At 49.4% G+C, this 22553-nt stretch overlaps 1 long non-coding RNA gene across 1 annotated transcript; it reads right to left on the bottom strand.

The window, feature by feature from the left end:
* On the bottom strand, positions 1 to 22058 carry LOC115080055. Its single transcript, XR_003853499.1, has 4 exons — positions 21927 to 22058; positions 19372 to 19539; positions 2688 to 2758; positions 1 to 51 (listed from the first exon to the last, which is right to left on the bottom strand). It is a non-coding gene; the product is annotated as an uncharacterized LOC115080055 (long non-coding RNA).
* Between the last annotated feature and the right edge of the window lie 495 nt (positions 22059 to 22553).

Below are 22553 nucleotides of genomic sequence, written 5' to 3'. Positions count from 1 at the left end.
CCCTTGGTCTGACCCAGTATGGCTTTTTCTTATGTTCTTACAGTATGTAGCCTAAAATTAGAATACAGGAGAATAAAGAAATATAGTTACAAAGGTTAATAGATTTATTATAGAAATAGAAGAGCAACATCAGTGAGCCCTTGCTGACAGACATGAGCTGGTGCTGGGGAGGAAGAATGGTGGTCGTGGGTTGGTGAGAGGCTCACTAGTCTTTCTTGCTTTCTCACCAGCCCTTCCTCATCAGTCTGCCCTCTTAGACAGTCTCTCTCTCGTTCTCTCCATCCTACTACCATTATGCCTCACTCCCAAGCCCATCCCCACCACCCTTTCTCCCCCATCACCAGACTCTTGCTGGCTCATATGATTGCTATTGCTGCTGCCCCTGCTTTTCTCTCTCTCTGGGTAGTGATGGTGCAGATTCCCTCAGAGTGGGACCTGACCAGCCCTGCTTTCACTCAGACTCCTTGGCAGTGCAGTGCAAGCTCCCAGAGCTGCGATCAGCCTGGCTTTTGATTAGGGCTTCAGATACTAAGAATCTGGGCAGTGTGATCAGCAGCTCGCTCGTGGACATGCTGTACCAGGGCTTCCCAAATGTTTAGCCAATGTGACCCCCATTTTAGATCTTGAAAATTCACATGACCCCAGAGGTTCACTAAAATAAAATTAGCTTCACTTCACTCTGACTCTAACCTTGCCACTCAATCTTTTCTATCAAACTATCCCCTGCAGAGGGTCTCCTCTCAACCTCTGCCCCTCTAATTGAGTAGTAGTGCACTGTAACTAATGTTAGTGCGCACTAACAAAAAGTGCTACTTAAAAATTAAAACGCATCAATTCATGAGGAGTTAGTTAGCTAGAGGTACGGTTCTGGGTTCCCATTGGTTCTCTCCACCTTGAAGACAGCCAATGGGAATGTAGAGCCATCACTACCTCCATCCAGAGTTAGTGCGCACTAATCCGAGCATGCTTGGTGGTGTCCCCAGGGGCCATTTTGCTTCTTCAATGTGCGGTGCGCAGTAACTTTTACAGAACTTAGCACAGAGAGACAGCATCATCAGCACCTCACCAGGACAGCAAAAGATACTCTCCAGAGCACTAGCTCAAGTTGTACCACTGTAAGTATATAAGGTTTTGTCTTTGTTTTTCTATAGTATGTAGTTAGTTACTAGTTAGTTATATAATTAATGCACTATTTTCCCCTAAAGTAGCATAAAATATAAAAATAATATTAAATGAAGTACATTTTAAGTTAAGTTACATTACAGGAAATAAAAAAAGTTTAAGAAAGTACTTTTTTATTTTATGCTGGTCTAGTAAAAGAACAAAAACAACAGAGACTGACAACCTGTCCACAGTTTTCTCACCAATTTTGTCAGCTGTCCTTCAGAGATGGGGTGGGGTGGGAAATTGCCTGGCCCATCACATCCTCCCCGCCCCCATGTCCCAGCCAGTGAATGGTGTGTGGGTGAGGGGGGGGGGAGGATGTGATGGGTGAGAGCTCCCTCCCTGCATTAAGGTGTGAGCTTCTGAACAGAGGGCTGTCCTTCAGAGATGGGGAACTGCCTGGCCCATCACATCCTCCCCTCCCCCATGTCCCAGCCAGTGAATGGTGTGTGGGTGAGGGGGGGGGGGGAGGATGTGATGGGTGAGAGCTCCCTCCCTGCATTAAGGTGTGAGCTTCTGAACAGAGGGCTGTCCTTCAGAGACAGGGAACTGCCTGGCCCATCACATCCTCCCCTCCCCCATGTCCCAGCCAGTGAATGGTGCGTGAGTGAGGGGGGGGGAGGATTGTGATGGGTGAGAGCTCCCTCCCTGCATTAAGGTGTGAGCTTCTGAACAGAGGGCTGTCCTTCAGAGACAGGGAACTGCCTGGCCCATCACATCCTCCCCGCCCCCATGTCCCAGCCAGTGAATGGTGCGTGAGTGAGGGGGGGGGAGGATTGTGATGGGTGAGAGCTCCCTCCCTGCATTAAGGTGTGAGCTTCTGAACAGATATCTGTCCTAAAGCACTTTTTTTTTTTCATCTTTTTTATTTTCCTATGGTAGAAGAGAACGTGACAGGGAGTCCGACAGGGACAGGGAGTCCAACTCCTCCCCCACCATCTTCCTCCAAGGTGACATCTGCTAAAGTCAGGAAGGCAACTGCAAGGTCCAGGAAGCCCCTGCTTTACACAGGCCGATGTGGACCTCCTGGCCCAGCTCATCCTCCTGGATGAGAGGAACCTCTACACCTCCCCAGGCTGCAGGCAGAACCTGGAAAGGGAGTCTGCAGCCTGGGCCTCTCTCCAGGAGGAGTTCTGCTGGTGAGCCTCTTACCCTCCTGAGATTGAAGATCTCAAAAAGATAAAGTGAGAGATAATAACGCTGTGCATATTATTAATTATTTATATTTTGTATTTAGAAACTGAAGAGAGTACGAGTAGTAGTAGTAGCAGCATACAGTGAGTTCTATAAAGTTATAAGTACAGTAATTTAAAATATATTTTAGAAGAACAGAAGTAGTAGTAGTGTGTCACCTTGACCCTATACTATTATACTATACTACCAACTATACTTCCAAAGAAACAAAGTTATCACAAATTCCATTACAATTATATTCCATTACAATTAAAATTTGTTACAGCAGCAACACACTTATTGAATGAATAATATTTGTGTACTTGTGTAGTATTCTGAAAACAAATTACCAGGCAAGGGACAGGAAGAGTTCTGCAGTTCTCCTCGAGCCACCTACCCATGTGAAGTCTCAAATGGTGACCTGAGAATTAGAGGGATAAAGGAAAAAGAATAACGATGATTAATAATTACAAACATGCCCAAGTTTTGCCTTGACCTACTAGGTTATTTTTTAAGCAACATAGAAAAGTTAGTAATAAAAAGATACTATTTTATTCTTAGTTATCTTTCAATGTGGCATTCAAAATCACAAATACCATCATTTCAAAATGATAAATATAAATATTAATACCACATAAGAACATAAGAAATTGCCATGCTGGGTCAGACCAAGAGTCCATCAAGCCCAGCATCCTGTTTCCAACAGAGGCCAAAACCAGGCCTCTGTTGGATGTATGTATATTTATTTATTTATTTAGCATTTTTCTATACCGACCTTCAAGGTTAAATACCATATCAGATCAGTTTACATCGAACTGGGATAGAAAAACTAACAGAAAAACAACTTTTTTTTAATAATCAGAAAGAATCAAAAGTTACATTTAACAAGGACAGTAAACTTGGAAGCTTAAGCAGCTAGAAGGAAAGGCCTAAGAGGGCAATAAATTAAGAACATAAAATCATCACGGAATCCAGGCTAGTGCTTATTAAGTTATTGGAAGAGGTACTAGTGCTTCTGAAGTACTTAGAGGAGGAACAGGGTTAATCATCTAATGTGTATCCCAGGGATCCGGGAAGGCTTGGCGAACAGCCAAGTCTTAAGTTTTTTCTTAAATGTTAGGAGGCAAGGTTCCAGCCTGAGGTCTGAAGGGATGTTGTTCCAAATGGCTGGGCCTCCTGTGGAGAAAGCTCGGTCTTTGGTCGAGGTGAGGCACGTGGCTTTGCTTGGAGGGGCTTGTAGAGCTCCTTTGTAGACTTCTCTAATCGGTCTGCTGGAAGTATGGAGTTTGAAAGGAATTTCGAGGTCGAGTTGAAGGTGATTATGGATGGATTTGTGTTATATATTATTATATATTATATTATATATTATATATTATAATTAGGGATCTGAATCCTGTGATCGATCGTCTTAACGATAGATTTTGGCTGGGGGGGGAATCTGATCGTCTTAGATTTTTAGCTTAAAAATTCGTTTTATCAGGGAGGTGGGAGGGCAGGAAAACCGGCACACCAAAACAACCCTAAAACCCACCCCGACCCTTTAAAATAAATCCTCCACCCTCCCGAACCCCCCCAAAATGTTTTAAATTACCTGGGGTCCAGTGGGGGGGGGGGGGGGGTCCCGGCACGATCTCCCACTCTCTGGCCACGGCTGCATTTAAGAGAAATGGCGCCGGTGCCCCTTTGCCCTTATCACATGACAGGGCAAAGGTAGCGCCGGCGCCATTTTGAATATTGGCAAATCGGCCCGAGTGCAGAAGGTCGCTCCCGGACTCCCGCTGGACTTTTGGCAAGTCTTGTGGGGGTCAGGAGGCCCCCCCAAGCTGGACAAAAGTCCCTGGGGGTCCAGCAGGGGTCCGGGAGCGATCTCCTGCACTCGTGACGTCAGGTCACAGGAACCAAAACGGTGCCGGCGCTACCTTTGCCCTGTCATATGATAAGGGCAAAGGGGCACCGGTGCCATTTCTCTTAAATGCAGCTGTGGCCATAGAGTGGGAGATCGTGCCAGGGAGACCCCCCCCCCACTGGACCCCAGGTAATTTAAAACATTTTGGGGGGGTTCGGGAGGGTGGAGGATTTATTTTAAAGGGTCGGGGTAGGTTTTAGGGTTGTTTTGGTGTGCCGGTTTTCCCGCCCTCCACCCCTCCCCCCATTTACGATTTTTGACAATAAATCGGGGGAAATGTTAATGTATCACGGCTCTAACTATTTTTGACGATTTAAAATATATCTGACAATTGTTTTAAATAGTCAAAAAATGATTCACATCCCTAATTATAATGACACTGAGTGACTACGAGAGTAAACTAAGGAATGGAAGGAGAAAGAAGAAAAGCAAGTTTGCTTACCATAAACTGTGTTTCCGTAGATAGCAGGATGAATTAGCCATGCTGTATGGGAACTGTCAATCAGGGCCAAGGAGGCGGAGCTTCTTAGCAGAGTCAAGATCTTTTTGATCCTCTGCGGCTGCGCGTGGGTTCCCGCGCAGCAGTAACGGTTCTCCTCAGTCTGTAATTAAGCTTGAGCGTAGCGGGAAAAAACCACGACTGACAGGGAGGCGGGTGGGTCAGCATGGCTAATTCATCCTGCTATCTACGGAAACACCGTTTACGGTAAGCAAACTTGCTTTTTCCCGTCGATAGCAGGGCTGAATTAGCCATGCTGTATGGGAGTCCAAAGCTCCCGTATACATTGTATAATGTTTGTTAGCGTGTGTAATAGCGTGGCAGTCGTGGCTATTACCCAGAAATGGTGTGTAGAACTGATTGCCCCAGTGTAGCATCTCCCGCAGATTGTTTATCTATGCAATAGTGGGACGTGAAGGTATGCAGCGAAGACCAAGTGGCTGCTTTACAGATATCCATGGGCTGAACGTTCTGTAGATGAGCTAACGATGTGGCCATCGCTCTTAATTGATGGGCGTTTGGCATTGAAGAAAGCTGTGTTCCCTTCTTAGAATAGCAGTACCAGATGCCTTGTGCTATCCAGCTGGAGATTGTACGCTTCGCTACTGGTACGCCAGGAGCGTTTGGGTTGAAGGATAGGAACAATTGAGAAGACCTATTGAGGGAATGTGTTCTTCTCTTATAGTATGCTAATGCCCTCTTGCAGTCTAGGGTATGCCATAAGCGTTCTCTATCATTTGAATGAGGTTTTGGGAAAAATATTGGTAAATCAATGGTTTGATTGAGATGAAAGGAAGAAACTACCTTTGGAAGGAATGAAAGATGAGTTCGTAGGACAACCTTATCATGATGAAATTGTAGATATGGTTCGTAATGAACTAGAGCTTGTAGTTCACTAACCCTGCGGGCAGACGTTATCGCAACTAGAAACACTGTCTTCCAAGTGAGATATTTCATGTGTGCGGATTCCATGGGTTCGAATGGATATAGCATAAGTTGTTCAAGAAGTAAGTTGAGATTCCACGGTATCGGTGGTTTAGCCACCGGAAGGCGTAAATGCAGGAGACCTTTGAAGAATCTAGATAGAAGCGGATGTTCTGCCACCGAATGATTATCTAGTGGCCTATGATAAGCTGCAATCGCACTAAGATGCACTCGGATAGAGGAGGTGGCCAATCCCGATTCATACATAGAGTGCAAATAATCTAACAAGGATGTTGGGGAACAGTCTATGGGTGAAATATTGTTTTCCCCACACCAGGCAGAGTAGCGTTTCCATTTGAAGGAGTAACTTCTTCTGGTGGATGGTTTCCTAGATTCGAGAAGAATAGTTTGCACCGTGTGGGAAACCCCTTGTTCGGTTAATAACGCCCGTTCAATCTCCATGCAGTCAGATGGAGTGATGAGAGAAGCGGGTGAATGAGAAGGCCGTTGTCTTGAAGGAGAAGGTCCGGACGGTCCGGGAAGCGGATCGGCTCTTCTACTGATAGGTGTAGGAGGTAGCTGTACCATGGTTGTCGAGGCCAAGCCGGTGCAATGAGAATGAGTTGGCTGCAGTCTGTGATGCATTTTTGTATCGTTTTCGTGATCAATGGAATCGGCGGAAAAGCGTATAGAAGAGTTGGGGCCCAAGGAATCAGGAAGGCATCCTGAGACAACCTGTGCTGACTGGGCCTGATGGAACAAAACTGAGGAAGTTGAGTGTTTGTTTCCGTGGCAAACAGATCTATTGTTGGTGTACCCCAACTGTTGAAGATTTCCTGCAGTACTTCGGGATTTATTCTCCACTCGTGCGGATGAAATATACGACTCAGTCTGTCCGCAATTACCGGTAAGTAAGAGGCTTGTAGGTGAATGGAGTGTCTGTGAGCGTGAGCGAAAATCTGTAGAGTCTCTCTGCAGAGGGAACATGAACCGGACCCGCCTTGTTTGTTTATATAGAACATGGCAACTTGGTTGTCCGTGTAAATCATGACCCTCCGACCACGTAGGTAGTCCTGAAAGGTGAGCAGGGCGTTCCGAATCGCTCTGAGCTCCAAGAGATTGATTTGTAATTGCTGTTCGTTTGGCAACCATAGGTCTTGTGTCTCTAGGAGATCCAGATGAGCTCCCCAGCCCTTCCGCGAGGCGTCTGTTGTGAGGACCGCATTGTGTGGCTGAGGGTTGAATGGAGCTCCTTTGCTCATCGTTGGTATCTTGAGCCACCAAGTGATGTCTTGGTTCATTTGGTTGGTTACACACACTCTTTTGTTCAATGGTTGAGTGTGTTGTGTCCATTGACGTTTCAGACCCCACCGTAGGCATCGCATATGAAGTCTTGTGTTTGGGACTGTGAAGTTCGCAGCCGCCAAATGGCCCAGAAGTCGTAGTACCATCCGAGCCGTAGTCGTTCGCATGCTCTGTAGGGCTAAGAGCAATGAACAGATTACCAGCTTCCTTTCCTTCGGTAGGAATGCTCTGGTTTGACACGTGTCTAGACGCGCCCCTATGAATTGTAGAATTTGTGAGGGTTGTAACTTGGACTTTGGGTAATTGATAATTAATCCTAGTCGTTGTAGACAGGTTATTGCAATGCTGAGATGCGATTCCAAAAGGATCGGGTCCAACGCTACTAGTAGCCAGTCGTGTAGGTAAGGGAATATTGTTAGTCCCTGTAAATGAAGATGAGCCACCACTACCACCATGCACTTGGTGAATACCCTGGGTGCTGCCGACAGTCCAAAGGGTAGAACCCTGTATTGGTAATGTTGGTTGTGATACTGGAAACATAGGTATTGCCAACATGATTTGTGGATCGGAATGTGGGTATACGCATCCTTGAGGTCTATCGAACACATCCAATCCCTGTGTTGAAGGGTAGGATGGATTTTAGGGATACCATCTTGAATTTCTCTTGGACTAGGTGCTTGTTGAGTTCCCTGAGGTCCAGGATGGGCCGAGTGCCCCCAGACTTCTTTGGAATGAGGAAATATGGGGAGTAAAACCCCTGGCCCTTTTCTTCCCGAGGGATAGGATGAATTGCCCTTTGATGAATCAGCGTGGTCAATTCCTGGGCCAGTTGGGGCTGACAAGGTTTTCCCTTTTTCAGGGGAAAATGAGGAATGATGGGTTTGGATAGGAAATGTAAGTGATATCCGTCTTGAATTATATCTAGAACCCACTGATCTGTCGTGATGGATTTCCATGCAGCGTAACAAGCAGTTATCCTGCCCGGGGGATGTTCCGGTAAGGATGGTGGCAGTGGAGTCAAAAAGACTGAACAGTTTTAGCTGGGACTGTTGTCTTCTGTTGTTGCTGTGGTTGCCGTTGTGCTCGTGGTTTTCCCCTTCTCTGCTGTTGTTGAGGAGGGTTATTGTGTGTTTGCCTATGGTAAGGGGTAAATGATTGTGCTCTGAAGTTCTGGTAAGACCTATACGGTCTTCTGGTGTAAGGTTGTCTGCGTGATGGAAAATATCGTTTCGCAGACGGTGGAGCTGCTAGCGATTGGACTGCCAGAGCCTGATCCTTGAGTTTACTCACAGTATCGTGTAGACGGTCTCCGAAGAGGTTATCACCTGAGCATGGTAAATTTGCCAATTTTTCATGTAGATCTTCTCTGATGGCACTAGCTTTGAGCCATGCTAGGTGTCTGGCAGCTATCGCTATAGCTGAAGCCCTTGATGAATTCTCAAATCCTTCATATACTGCTCTCAGCATATGACACGTGCATTCCTCCATATCTGATATCGGGGACGGAATGCTTTCCCCTGCTGCCGTGAACATGCCTTTGGTGGCTTGTAGACATTCGTATAAATACTGTACCATATAGAAATGGTGGTGATTAATCAGAGACGTAAGCATTGCGTTTTGATAAATTCTTTTCGCAAAATCGTCTAGACATTTATTATCCTTTCCCGGCGGAGCCGAAGTATGCATCTTTGTTTTCCGGTACTTTTGTAGTGCCGACTCTACCACTATAGATTCGTGTGGTAACTGGGGGATGGAATACATGGATGGCTTTTGTAGCTTAAATTTTAAGTCCGTCTTCCTCGATACTGCTGATAGAGTATAGGGGGTGTCCCACGACTTCTGTAGAACTCCATGTAACACTGCGTGTGGCGGCAGGGCTGATGGCTCCCCAGGGGCATCAAAAATTTTTAATAATCCAAAATGTTTCCGCCCTTGGTTCTGGCAATTTTTGAATATCTAGTTTCAAGATATTACCCATTTTGTCCACAAATTTAGGATACGTGAGATCCTCTGGGGGGGGGGGGGGGGGGAAGTATGGTTCCGCTGGTTGTTCCGGCGGGTCGGAAGGATAACCCGTAGATGAAGCAGGCAAGGAACATGCTGATATGGAATCTGTGTGTTGGGACGGGGAGATGGGATATATTGGTGGAGAGTGAGCTAAAGAGGCAGGTATATCCAGTGGAGTTTGCGGTGGAGTGTGTGCTGACTCCTCCGGAATAGCCGATTCTGGAGGAAGGGTGTACGTTGATTGCAGGGATTCGAAGAATCCTGCTAAAGATTGTGTAAGGTCCCAAAACGCCTTAGAAGTGTGTTGTGGTATTGATGGACGTTGAACATCTTTAGGTGACTGTAACGGAAGAGGATTGGTATTCTTATTCCGATCTGAGTGATCACTCCAATTAGATTCACTGTGACTCCTGGAATGCACAGAGTCTAAAGTGTTGGGGGACTGCGACGAGGAAATAGGAATCACTCTGTGAGAGGACGAGGCAGAACGATTGGAACTACTCCTATAGTGAGAGGATGAAGAGGAGGAAGATTTCCTACTCTGGAGATGTGTTCCGTGATGCTTCCTCGCTTCGCCATGGTGTCTCTTCGGGGAGGGCGATGAAGTCGAATGATGATGGCGTCTCTTTCTTGAAGAGGAAGTTTTGCTGTCTTTCGACCCTTTGTCTGAACTTGGTCTTCGGATTGAGTGTTTCCCTACTTCCAGAGATTCTTCTCTTCCTGAGTGGGCATATGCCAACTCCTGGAGAGGGTTTGTCGTCGCGATAGGCTGTGGGTCTGGAGTGGATTGCTGATTCCCAGTAGTTGCCTCCGGATCCCCAGAATCGCTTATCTTACGTCGTTTATGGTCCGTGGATTTAGTAGATATTGTCTCCGGACCGTGTGTTTTTGAGGTTTCCTGTTTAGAAGAAAACTTTGATTTACTCTTTTCCGAGTCCTTTGATGGCGGCGCCGAATGTGTCTTCGGTGCCAAATGCGCCTTTGACTTCGGGTCTTTATCCCGCTCCCATTGCTTCGGCGCCGGTTGCCTAGTTGGCTGTGGGTGTTTCGGTGCAGGTCTCGGCTCCGGGTACTTCGGCGCCCGTTTCAGCTCCGGGTACTTTGGCGCCAGTCTCGGCTCCGGGCGCTTCGGCGCTGGGTATTTCGGCCCCGATCTCGGCTCCGGATGCTTCGGCGCCGTGAGATCTTTCGGCTCCGGCTGAGTTGGCGCCGTATAAGTGTCCGGCTCCGGATGCTTCCTGGGCACAGAGAGTGTTTTCGGCGCCGATTTCGACGTACTGGGCGGTGATGCCTTTCTCTGCGCCGACAATGTTTCCCCTTCCGGTTGCGATCTTTTCGGCGCCGATGACGGCCTCGGACCCGCGGCCTTGGAAAGTAACAAGGCTCTTACCAGATTTTCTCCCCGAGGTCTTTGGGAACAGGGCTCGGTCAGCTTGAATGGCTCCTGCTTCCCGTCTTCCCTTCCTATGGAGTGAAGACCGGGTCCCTGGCCTTCATTGTCCTTGGGCCTACTTTTAGTCTCCCTTACCTTCGGGGACTGAGGGTCCCAGGACGATGCTCTCTTAGTGGAAGATGAAGATTTAGATTTCGGTCCCGGTGAAGAATGTGTGGTGGAAGCCTTTTCCTCTACTTCCAGCCATCGGTAGCTTCGATGACGACGAGCTCTGGGCGACATTCTTTCGCAGTGCTCACAGTCGGATTGTGGATGCTCGCGCCCGAGACATCGATAGCAACGATCATGCCCAGACGTGACGGACATGATCTTGCCGCAAGGGCATGGCTTGAAGCCTGACTGTTTTTTGGACATTTTTTTTTTTTTTTGTTCTTCTGAGGAGAAGGGCTCCGCGTGCGCTCCCGCGCGCGGAAAAAAACAGACTGAGGAGAACAGTTACTGCTGCGCGGTAACCCACGCGCAGCCGCAGAGGATCAAAAAGATCTTGACTCTGCTAAGAAGCTCCGCCTCCTGGGCCCTGATTGATAGTTCCCATACAGCATGGCTAAATCAGCCCTGCTATCGACGGGAAAGAGATTTATACTTTAGTGTAGCATCATATTCGGACTCCTTTATTTCTCCTTCCAATCCTTCTAATCATGTACTCTCTCTAATCTATCTAGATTGATATCCCTCCGCTCTCCTCCTCCCTCACTCTTTCCAGTTATGGACTGTCATTTTCCTAAAACCCTCTAGGTTAGTAAACTAAGGGGTCGATTTTATAAACTTGCTCGCGCACGTTCAGTATTTGCTTATTTATTTGCCATATGTGCATTGTTCTATGTTTCATGTTGATTTTGTTTTTTTACATTTTACAGGGCAAGAAGAGGCAGCGACAGCAGCAGCAGTAACAATAGCAGCAGCACCACTACTACCATACTTCCTGCAGGATCTCCTCCTAGCTGTGCATGCCCTGCAGAGTTTGCCAAGCTGGAGGAGATCCTGCAGGAAGTACGGCAGTTCAAGGCGAAATATGATGCGGACTTCATGATGTTGCTGCTGCAGGATCTCAGAAATCTATACAGGAGATTGTCAGCCCTGGAGAAGGCCTCACAGGAGCAGAGGGCAATGGCATCTCATGAGGAGGAGATGCCAGTGCCCTCTGATCCAGAGCAGGATCCTCCCGGGTCGACACCCTCCTCTACATATGACCCTGCAACATCATAAATCTGCATCATATTTTGCCCTGGCCTGGGCAACTCCACTCTGTTTTTTTTATACAATAAAATATATATTTGTTTTTATTTTTGTATAAGATGTTAAATTAAAATTAATTTGTTTTGTAAATGAGTCTGAGACTCATGCCTCGGAGGTGGGCGCTGGGGAAAAGGAGATAGAGGCCTGGGCGAGAGGAGCCTGTGTGTGCGTGTTGTGCCCGTGGGCGAGAGGAGCCTGTGGGTGCGTGCGTGTTGTGCCCGTGGGCGAGAGGAGCCTGTGCGTGCGTGCGTGTTGTGCCCGTGGGCGAGAGGAGCCTGTGCGTGCGTGCGTGTTGTGTCCGTGGGCGAGAGGAGCCTGTGCGTGTTGTGCCCGTGGGCGAGAGGAGCCTGTGCGTGCGTGCGTGTTGTGCCCGTGGGCGAGAGGAGCCTGTGCGTGCGTGTTGTGTCCGTGGGAGAGAGAAGCCTGTGCGTGCGTGTTGTGCCCGTGGGAGAGAGCAGCCTGTGCGTGCGTGCCTGTGGGAGAGAGAAGCCTGTGCGTGCGTGCTGTGCCCGTGGGAGAGAGCAGCCTGTGCGTGCGTGCCTGTGGGAGAGAGAAGCCTGTGCGTGCGTGCCTGTTGTGCCTGTGGGAGAGAGAAGCCTGTGCGTGCGTGCCTGTGGGAGAGAGAGCCTGGGAGTGAGAAGCCTGTGCGTGCGTGTTGTGCCTGTGGGAGAGAGAGCCTGGGAGTGAGAAGCCTGTGCGTGCGTGTTGTGCCTGTGGGAGAGAGAGCCTGGGAGTGAGAAGCCTGTGCGTGCGTGTTGTGTCTGTGGGAGAGAGAGCCTGGGAGTGAGAAGCCTGTGCGTGCGTGTTGTGCCTGTGGGAGAGAGAGCCTGGGAGTGAGAAGCCTGTGCGTGCGTGTTGTGCCTGTGGGAGAGAGAGCCTGGGAGTGAGAAGCCTGTGCGTGCGTGTTGTGCCTGTGGGAGAGAGAGCCCGGGAGTGAGAAGCCTGTGTGTGCGTGTTGTGCCTGTGGGAGAGAGAGCCTGGGAGTGAGAAGCCTGTGTGTGCGTGTTGTGCATGTGGGAGAGAGAGCCTGGGAGTGAGAAGCCTGTGTGTGCGTGTTGTGCCTGTGGGAGAGAGAGCCTGGGAGTGAGAAGCCTGTGTGTGCGTGTTGTGCCTGTGGGAGAGAGCGCCTGGGAGTGAGAAGCCTGTGTGTGCGTGTTGTGCCTGTGGGAGAGAGAGCCTGGGAGTGAGAAGCCTGTGTGTGCATGTTGTGCCTGTGGGAGAGAGAGCCTGGGAGTGAGAAGCCTGTGTGTGCGTGTTGTGTCTGTGGGAGAGAGAGCCTGGGAGTGAGAAGCCTGTGCATGGAAGGAGGCAGGAACAGTATGACACCCAGTGATACAATTTCATAAAAAACTCAGTCTGGTTGAATTAGCACAAGTTGTATACTTGTGAGCAGTAGCGCCAACGTCAAGGCTTCAACCATGGCTACTGACCATTCACACATCTTTCAACCTGGCCAGTGCAATATTGTGCACTCAGGCTACTGCAACGAGTCGAGTATACACTTCGATGCCAAAAATCGTTGCATGACCAAGACAGCCATTTGAAGCGGCAAATGTAATGCTTGTGATACTGAAGTAGGAGTTAGGAAGCAGAATCATGAAAAATAAATCCTTCAGAAATGTGCAACTGCTGGGCGCTCACTTTATCTTTTTTTATGATTATTTCTGAAGGTCTTTTGTTTATTTTGCATGATTCTGCTTTCTTAGTCTACTTAGTTACTACTTTACTACAAGTAGTGGAATGAACAACAAGACTGGGACTGGCAGAATTAGAAGCATTAATACATTCTCTGCTTTAAATGGGCTCCCAGGACACAAGGCAATTTTTGGTATTGACGTGTATCTGCATACACATGAACAGTACACACACTCCAGTGTGTGTGTATTTTTATTTTAATCAATGTAAGGGCACTTTATTACTTCATTCACACAATTATTTTGTTTTGTAAATGAGTTTGAGACTCAGGATTCGGAGGGGGACACTGGGGGAAAGGAGGCAGAGGAACCCAGCGGGGTCCTGCCTGCATCAGAGGTGGGCAACTGGGGGAAAGGAGGCAGAGGAACCCAGCGGGGACCTGCCTGCCTCGGAGGGAGACGCTGGGGGAAAGGAGGCAGAGGAACCCAGCGGGGACCTGCCTGCCTCAGAGGGAGACGCTGGGGGAAAGGAGGCAGAGGAACCCAGCGGGGTCCTGCCTGCCTCGGAGGAGGACGCTGGGGGAAAGGAGGCAGAGGAACCCAGCGGGGACCTGCCTGCCTCGGAGGAGGACGCTGCGGGAAAGGAGGCAGAGGAACCCAGCGGGGACCTGCCTGCCTCGGAGGAGGACGCTGGGGGAAAGGAGGCAGAGGAACCCAGCGGGGACCTGCCTGCCTCGGAGGGGGACGCTGGGGGAAAGGAGGCAGAGGAACCCAGCGGGGACCTGCCTGCCTCGGAGGTGGAAGCTGGGGGAAAGGAGGCAGAGGAACCCAGCGGGGACCTGCCTGCCTCGGAGGTGGAAGCTGGGGGAAAGGAGGCAGAGGAACCCAGCGGGGTCTTGCCTCGGAGGTGGAAGCTGGGGGAAAGGAGGCAGAGGAACCCAGCGGGGACCTGCCTGCCTCGGAGGTGGAAGCTGGGGGAAAGGAGGCAGAGGAACCCAGCGGGGACCTGCCTGCCTCGGAGGTGGAAGCTGGGGGAAAGGAGGCAGAGGAACCCAGCGGGGACCTGCCTGCCTCGGAGGTGGAAGCTGGGGGAAAGGAGGCAGAGGAACCCAGCGGGGTCCTGCCTGCCTCGGAGGGGGACGCTGGGGGAAAGGAGGCAGAGGAACCCAGCGGGGTCCTGCCTGCCTCGGAGGGGGACGCTGGGGGAAAGGAGGCAGAGGAACCCAGCGGGGACCTGCCTGCCTCGGAGGAGGACGCTGGGGGAAAGGAGGCAGAGGAACCCAGCGGGGACCTGCCTGCCTCGGAGGTGGAAGCCGGGGGAAAGGAGGCAGAGGAACCCAGCGGGGACCTGCCTGCATCAGAGGTGGGCAACTGGGGAAAGGAGGCAGAGGAACCCAGCGGGGACCTGCCTGCCTCGGAGGGGGACGCTGGGGGAAAGGAGGCAGAGGAACCCAGCGGGGACCTGCCTGCATCAGAGGTGGGCAACTGGGGAAAGGAGGCAGAGGAACCCGGCGGGGACCTGCCTGCCTCGGAGGGGGACGCTGGGGGAAAGGAGGCAGAGGAACCCAGCGGGGACCTGCCTGCCTCGGAGGGGGACGCTGGGGGAAAGGAGGCAGAGGAACCCAGCGGGGACCTGCCTGCATCAGAGGTGGGCAACTGGGGAAAGGAGGCAGAGGAACCCGGCGGGGACCTGCCTGCCTCGGAGGGGGAAGCTGGGGGAAAGGAGGCAGAGGAACCCAGCGGGGACCTGCCTGCCTCGGAGGGGGAAGCTGGGGGAAAGGAGGCAGAGGAACCCAGCGGGGTCCTGCCTGCCTTGGAGGGGGACACAGGGGGAAAGGAGGCAGAGGAACCCAGCGGGGACCTGCCTGCCTCGGAGGTGGAAGCTGGGGGAAAGGAAGCAGAGGAACCCAGCGGGGACCTGCCTGCCTCGGAGGTGGAAGCTGGGGGAAAGGAAGCAGAGGAACCCAGCAGGGACCTGCCTGCCTCGGAGGGGGACACAGGGGGAAAGGAGGCAGAGGAACCCAGCAGGGACCTGCCTGCCTCTGAGGTGGGTGCTGGGGGAAAGGAGTCAGAGGCCTGGGAGTGAGCGAGAAGCATGTGTGTGCTAGTTGTGTCTGTGGGAGAGACAGCCTGAGAGTGAGAAGGCTGTGTGTGTACCATGTCTGTGGGAGAGAGAGCCTCAACCTTGCTTCTCGAGCTGTAGTGCGCCCCAACAGGCTGTGTTGGGGATGCAGCAGGTCGAAGCATTTATGTCTTGTGACTCCTGGACTGACTTATTCTAGGGACCACAAGAGGCAGCAGCAGCAGTAGTGTGGTGGTAGAAGCACTGCCGGGTGCCCCAGCGAGAGGTGCGGGTTAGCACAGCTGCTCTTCCAGCCCTCGACCTTGCATCTATGGCCTGGACAGGAGGCAGGCAAGGGCAGTGCTGACTGCTGGCAGGCTGTAGTGCACCCCAACGGGTGGTGTCGGGGACGCAGCAGGACGGAGCTTCATGAAGCAGCCAGTCCGGGAGTCACAAGACTTGAATGCTCCCATCCTGCTGGGCCCGACCTTGTATCCTGGGCCTAGTCAAGAGGCTCATTCCTCCCCCCAGTCACCGGAAAAGTCCGGATACCCAAGCAGTGGAAAGTTCATTTTGACAGGGATAGTCATGTGCTTGGTGACCGCTGTGACAGATGCATCCACCTTCAGGAACCTCAGGAGGTCCAAGATATCCTTCGGCAGGGGATACAGTTTGTCCATCGCCCTCACCTTGAGGCCTGTCTCCGGAGTAACCCACTCCTGGAGCATCATCTGTCAAAGCATGGCATGCAGAAGTCATAAAAGACCCACACAAGCCCACAAGAACAGGATCCACCTTATCTGGGCCTGGCAATTCCACAATTCCGTGCTCTGCCAGGACATGCAGAATGAGGGGTGCCAACTCGACACGCTGAAATAATCATCCCCCTCCACTGAGGGCAAATGATCAGATGCGGTCTCAAGGTCCAGTATATCAGGGGTGGAATGGGGACTACCAGCTCTCCCCCAGGTCCAAATCATCTGGACAAGCAGCCCTTGTGGACCCCATACCACAGGGTCCTGCACTTTGTGGATCCTGGTCACTGTAGGCATATCATCCACCCTGGGAATCTTGGATGGCGGACCTATGGACCCCAGGGGGCTTGGGAGACCTCTTAGGGGCACCACTGGCCAAAAAGGCCTGGTGCATTAAAAGAAAAAAATTCTGGTGAGAAAACTGCAGGACCCCCTGAATTCCCCTCCGGGGAAAAAGGGTCCTCCTCATGAAGCCCCCCTATGGCTCCTCAGGCCTCCACAGCGCTGGTACTAGCCAGAGAGAGTGCTGGGGGGGGGGGGGGGAGATCCCCACCCCCCCTCAGCTCTGTCCTCCATGGCACAAAAAGCATCCAAAATAGCCACTGTTCCTGTGCTTAGAGGGAATAGGTTGGCAGTGATCTGCTGAGCAGGGAGCAATATCCCGGTAGTCACCTGCTGTCCCATTGCACCCAAAGAGCCCTCCCCGCCGGGGAGGCACAGGTCACAGCAACCAGAGGAGACACAGCCCAACAGCCGTTCTCCACAGTGCGAGCACTGGCTCATGCGTTACATATCAGGTGCTGGAGGGGGGGGGGGGGGGAAGAAATCCCCAACCTCGCCATCCCCACAAACCAGGATCCCCTGGAAAACGCTGCACAGCCGATCAGCCCTGCTATCCGTTTCTCCTCAGCTAAAAAAGTTGAGTCTTTTTTTTTCCTTAAAGAGAAAGGAAAGGAAAGAAATTAAAGGGATACTTCCCTGAAGAGCTGGCAGAGGCTACAAACGGCTGAAGAGGAAGGAGAACTCCCAGCTATCACCCCACCGGCCACAAGATAGGAGCCAAATTTAGGGTTCCCAACCCCTGCTCCTCCACTGCCTACTACCAGGGAGAACAGTCCCACCAGGACCTAACAACTCCCTGGGATGCTCCAAAGATTGAAATCCCTTGTCTTTTGCTTTTTTTTTTTTTTTACTGAAATACACACTTGAGATCAGAACCACAGGTTTTGTACCACCTCCATCTGCTGAAGACAAATACTGAGGAGCAACAGGTGGCACACACCAGGTTATGAGATGGTGCTCAAAGTTTTTCTCTGTCTCCATCTGCTGGAACGGAGGCAAAACCCAGCTGTCTGGACTGATCTGGGTACATACAGGGAATAAAAGGTTTCCTTTTTTTTTTTTTTTTTAAACTATCAGTCTAGGATTATGCTCCTCCACCATCTGCTGGAGACAGAGAAATACTGACGGAGTGTAGGTGGCACCTCAAGGTATAGGGCAGGGTCAGTCAAAAACGTCTGTCTCCATCTGCTGGCGAGGAGGCAAAGCCCAGGAGTCTGGACTGATCAGGGTATGTACAGGGAACTTCTAATTTGAAAATGTTGCCATGTTATATTCAGATAACTTCATGACTGCCAGCTGTCACCATGAACCTGCTAGACCTGCAGTGACATAGGAGGCCTGTGTTAACTACTACAGCAGACTGACACTATGTGTCTATCTTGTATCAGAATTTTACTGTTTAAAGCTATATTGTACAATTTGGTAGTAAGTTTGTATTACTATCTATGTTACAATGTTTATTGCTAAGCCTGAGGAATGCATGCAAGCTCAACTATGTACTGAATGCAAAAAGGTTCACAATGATAATTAACTAATTTACAATGCATAACCAAAAAAATATGACATGGAATCTGCCTGGTTGTAAGCATTAAAGGTAAGTGTATATGATGTGGAATGTGCTGAACTGTAAGCATTCAAGGAAGTTAATGAAAAGGCCTGAAATCAAGATGACATTTTGGAAAAATACAACATAATGCATAGAGAGGCAGAGAGATGAGAGACAATGTCTATGTATCCACTACTAGATTGTAAGATCCATGGAGCAGGGATGTCTCTTGTGTCTGTACAGTGCTCTGTACATCTTGTAGCACTATATTAATGTTTAATAATAATAGTAGTAGGTGGGAGAGCAGCTGAGAGAGGAGGAAAGGGGCAAGAGGGAAAAGAGAAGAGCAGAGAGGAGGAAAGGACAATGGATTTTACTGCCACTGGACCCCTTCAGATTTGGAGCCCACTGCAGCTTACAGTGACATAAAGTGAGTCTGCATTGCACTCTGAAAGTTAAAATGAGGTCTCATGTGGGAATGGACTGCTAGCACCCCTAACAGCTCTGTTTCAACTGCTGAGGGGTGGGGAAAGGGGCATAGGGAGTGGCAGGCCAGTCATGTTTGTTACATCTTTGAGGTATTTTAAATTTCTCTATCATAATCCCCCTCTCCTCTGGAATATATGTATAGAGGAACCTTTTAAACTCTGGGCAGTCCGCAGGCCTTGCAAGCTAAATATCAAAGAGAAAGTATTTGCAGACTGTGCACCTGCTTTCCTGCAGGTGAGAACAAGAAACAAATTACAAGCAATCATTTCAGATTCAGGTCCCCATGTGTGTGTGTTGCCTTCCCTGCCCTATCTCATGCATGCATACGTTAGCCACTGAGCGGAAGGACATTTTCAGCCCTGGGAAGTGAAGGCATCAGTTACTCAGCCAAATTCCTTTGAAAACTGTCCTCATACTGCCACCATTTGGTCTATTATCATTTTAGAGGCACCAAAGAAAGCTAAATATCATTCAGTGTTGCTGTTTTTCATTTGCAGAGTAATACATCACTTAATCTTTCCAGATTTATACCTCAGACACCACCTGAAAATTCTCACCTTTGGGCCTTCCTTCTCACTTGCTGGTGAGGTAAATCTCACTTTCACATGAGTCACCCTTACCATCTCTGTAACCTGCTTGTTCACTACTGGTAGTATGGGGAGCAAATGTGCCTACCCAGAATCTGGTGACCTTAATTTTAAAGCCTTTCAGTGATATCAGTTCTAAAGTAGATCATAGTATGAAAAAAAATATGTTCTCTTAAATATTTTTGCAGTGTGCTTTGAAGAGCAGCTGGGATAGCTGCACAAGAAAAAAAAACCCAAAAAAACTTTTGTTAAAGCTCTGATTCAGTGAAGAGATTAGAATTTGTTTTACCTGAAGGGAAACATGCATAGAAATCTCTCTCCTGTTTTCCCTTTGAGTAGATTCATGCTGGAGATGTCCCTTTGCCAGGACAGATGCTGAGAACAATGAATAAGAGCTCCAGCCCTGTGGTGGTAGAACGTTCCTGATTGGCTTCTAAAGGTTCTGATCTTTCCAGCCCTGCAAAGAGAAAAAGGAAGATAAAATTAAAGAACCCCTCTAAAATAAAAATAGGAAACTAACTTAAAAGCAGCTGTTTGAAAAAGTAAAGAGAGATGAGGGTGTAACTTGTACTGAGCAGACGTTACTGCTGTAATTTACTGTGTTACTATGTAATTATTTATTTATTTTGAACTTTTATATACAGACATTCATGTGCAAACAGTACATATATCGGTTTACAGCGAAATGAGGGGAGCATAAAATGAGAGCCTTACATCAAACAGGGTTACAGGAACTGGGATCAAAAATAAATATTTGTACAGTTTAAAAATTAGTTTCCCTTACCCCTCCACTTCCCCTCCCTTAATATCTCCCCTGTTTCTATGTAAAACCTCTTCCCTCCACCCCGTCTCCCCCTTGTTTGCCCCCTCCCCCCTAGTTCTAGTTCTTTTATCAGTTACACTGTGAAGCCCTGTTGGCCAGTTTGTTGTTCTATGGAAACCGATGTGATGTTTTCTTAACGATTGTCGGTATATAAAAATCTTTAAATAAATAAATATAATAATAAATAAATAACATATGGATAGTATGGGCTTCCTGTTATAAATCAGCCTTACATTAAACCAGGATATAGGACCTGCAATCAGGTCTAAACATATAAAAACTGATAATAAGACACTTGATTGAAAGAACTTGCATGAAAAAACATGATGGAAGAACGAGACTGAAAAACTTGACAGAAGCAAGACCTGTCTACAAGGTAGAGTCTGGTTGGAAGTTCAGGAGGCTTGACTGAGCAGGTAATTCCAGTTGTACTAGGAAAGGCAGAGGGAACCTAAGAATTTATTGAAAGGCTCATTTATGGTAAAAATATTAAATACTCTTATTAAAGTTGCAAAACATTCTCATATTTAGTCACTTATTATGGATCAGAGCTGATCATCTTCAAAATCCCAAGCCTAATCACACCCAAAAACTGAAAGCAGTGAGATATCATAAAGAACTAAAGGCTGGATTCAATGACAAAAGATAATTATTTTAAATAAGCAGCAATGTTATAAACACAGGCACATTATTTAGACATCTATTTTCACATATATAAAGAAGCCCAGCGAAAAAGCAAAAATGAAGGAAGAGGAAGCGAAAGTGAAAGTTTTTAGAATCTGGCTAGGACTGGTATTTTACAAGTCCATAAAATAAGATCAAATATGAGCGATAAATACAATTACAAAGGAAAAATTTGGGCAGACCAGGAACTCAGGGGCACTCCTGTGCACTATCCTGAAGAGAAAGGTGGGTTCCATTCCTGGTTTGGGTCTTCTGTTCCCTGGAGTAGATGAGGCTGGGGATACTACTGGAGATCAGCCCCTGGCAGCAATAATAATCAGTGATAACATCTGGTGCCTGAACCCCAGCCTGTTACTGCAATCACTGGATTCAATTAGGTTGGGAGCAATTCGGAACAGGGGAGAAATTCCCTGACTGGTTTCATAGGAAAGCTCCTAGCATAAGATCTCTGACTGCGCTGTAAACCCAGAAGAAATAGCTGGGCCAATAAAAGGAAGAATTATGCATTTTATGCAAATAAGTTAAGCCAGGGAGACTGAATGGCGATTTTAGGTCTCTTGAGCCCTGCCCTCAGTATTCAATCCATTCCCTTCCCCTCTCACTCAGCCCTACACTTTACCTTCTTTTATTGTTCCCTCTCCAGCTTTTCCATCCTCCTCAGTCCTCCCTTCAAGTATCCACTCTGCCTCCCCCAGCCCTGAGAAAAGCATTCCCAAGCCTCAGCTCCGCTTGCCCCGCTAGCGGTGCGCCCAGAGCTGCTGCAGCGCCTCCCCTTCCAGTCCCCGCTGGGGCCGGGATTCTGCCCCATTCTGTCTCTATAGTTAAAAGTTTAATAAATGAAAGCGGAGCAGCTCAGCCGCCTTTTACCCGCGCTGCAGCTCTTCAGTTCCCCCCTCTGCCGCGAGACGCAGCAGCGGCCGGAGATCGCGCCAACCCCAGGGCCACAAGGCTGCGCCCTCCTCGGCCATTTTAAGAACCTGAAACATCGCGACCCGCAGAAACCCTGTCCCTGGAAAGTTCCTCACTGGCCCCCCACATCCCCCTGAGACCCCGCACTTCTCCCCGTCTCTTCCTCTCCCGGCAATATCCCCTCATCAGCACATGGATTCAACACCCAGGCGGACCCTCCCCCAACTTTCATCACTCGCCTCCCCCAAAGTGTGACCCCCGGCAACATCCCCACTCCTCTCACACCGCTCCCGCATGCACAAACCCCCAGTACTCCCACCCCACGCAGCAAAATCCCCTCACCCTGCACCGAAATGCAATACCCAGGCGGACCCTCCCCCAACTTTCATCACTCGCCTCCCCAGTACCACGTTTCAGCGCTGGCCTACCTCTTACTCTTCTTGCACCGCAGACCCAGAGAGGCCGCGAGATCCTCAGGCATCAGCGCGTGCTCAGCCCCGCTCCTCGCCGTCATAGCACGGGCGCGCGCGGAGGTGAGGAGACTTCTGTAAGCGGTAGAGACTCCGCCTCCCACTGGCTGACACGCCCACAGCAACTAACTGAGCAAGCCGATTGGTTCTCTGTCCTGTGCCAGCTGGGAGCTGCACGGGACCCTGAGCTCTCCCGCCCCCGCTCGCGCTGCACCTGCAGAAAATGAGAGGCAGCAACGCTGTGCAACGAGGTAGAAGAGGGGGAAAGGAAAGAAGGGAAATGGCGGATTATAGGATGGAGAGGTGCGAAATGGATGAGCAGCAGAGGGGACCATAAAAGGGGCAATAATGAATCTTAAAATGGGAAGGAATAGGTGAAATCAATCCAGAGAGAGGAAAGAAATATAAAAAGATCCCAGAGAGACAAATGGGAGGGAAGAAGATGGGGAGAGATGTAAAAGCAGATGGAATTACCAGGGAAAGCGCTTATGAAAATTACTGTAGAATAAACTTATGAAAATTATATCAAATTATAGGATTCTTAAAAAACGAAAGGGAGCAATTTTCAAACCCTTCATGCAGTAG

Source organism: Rhinatrema bivittatum, chromosome 18 (assembly GCF_901001135.1).
Source record: "Rhinatrema bivittatum chromosome 18, aRhiBiv1.1, whole genome shotgun sequence".
Classification (NCBI taxonomy): domain Eukaryota; kingdom Metazoa; phylum Chordata; class Amphibia; order Gymnophiona; family Rhinatrematidae; genus Rhinatrema; species Rhinatrema bivittatum.
The sequence above is the reverse complement of the archived record's forward strand: the minus strand, read 5'-3'. Positions and strand labels throughout refer to the sequence as shown.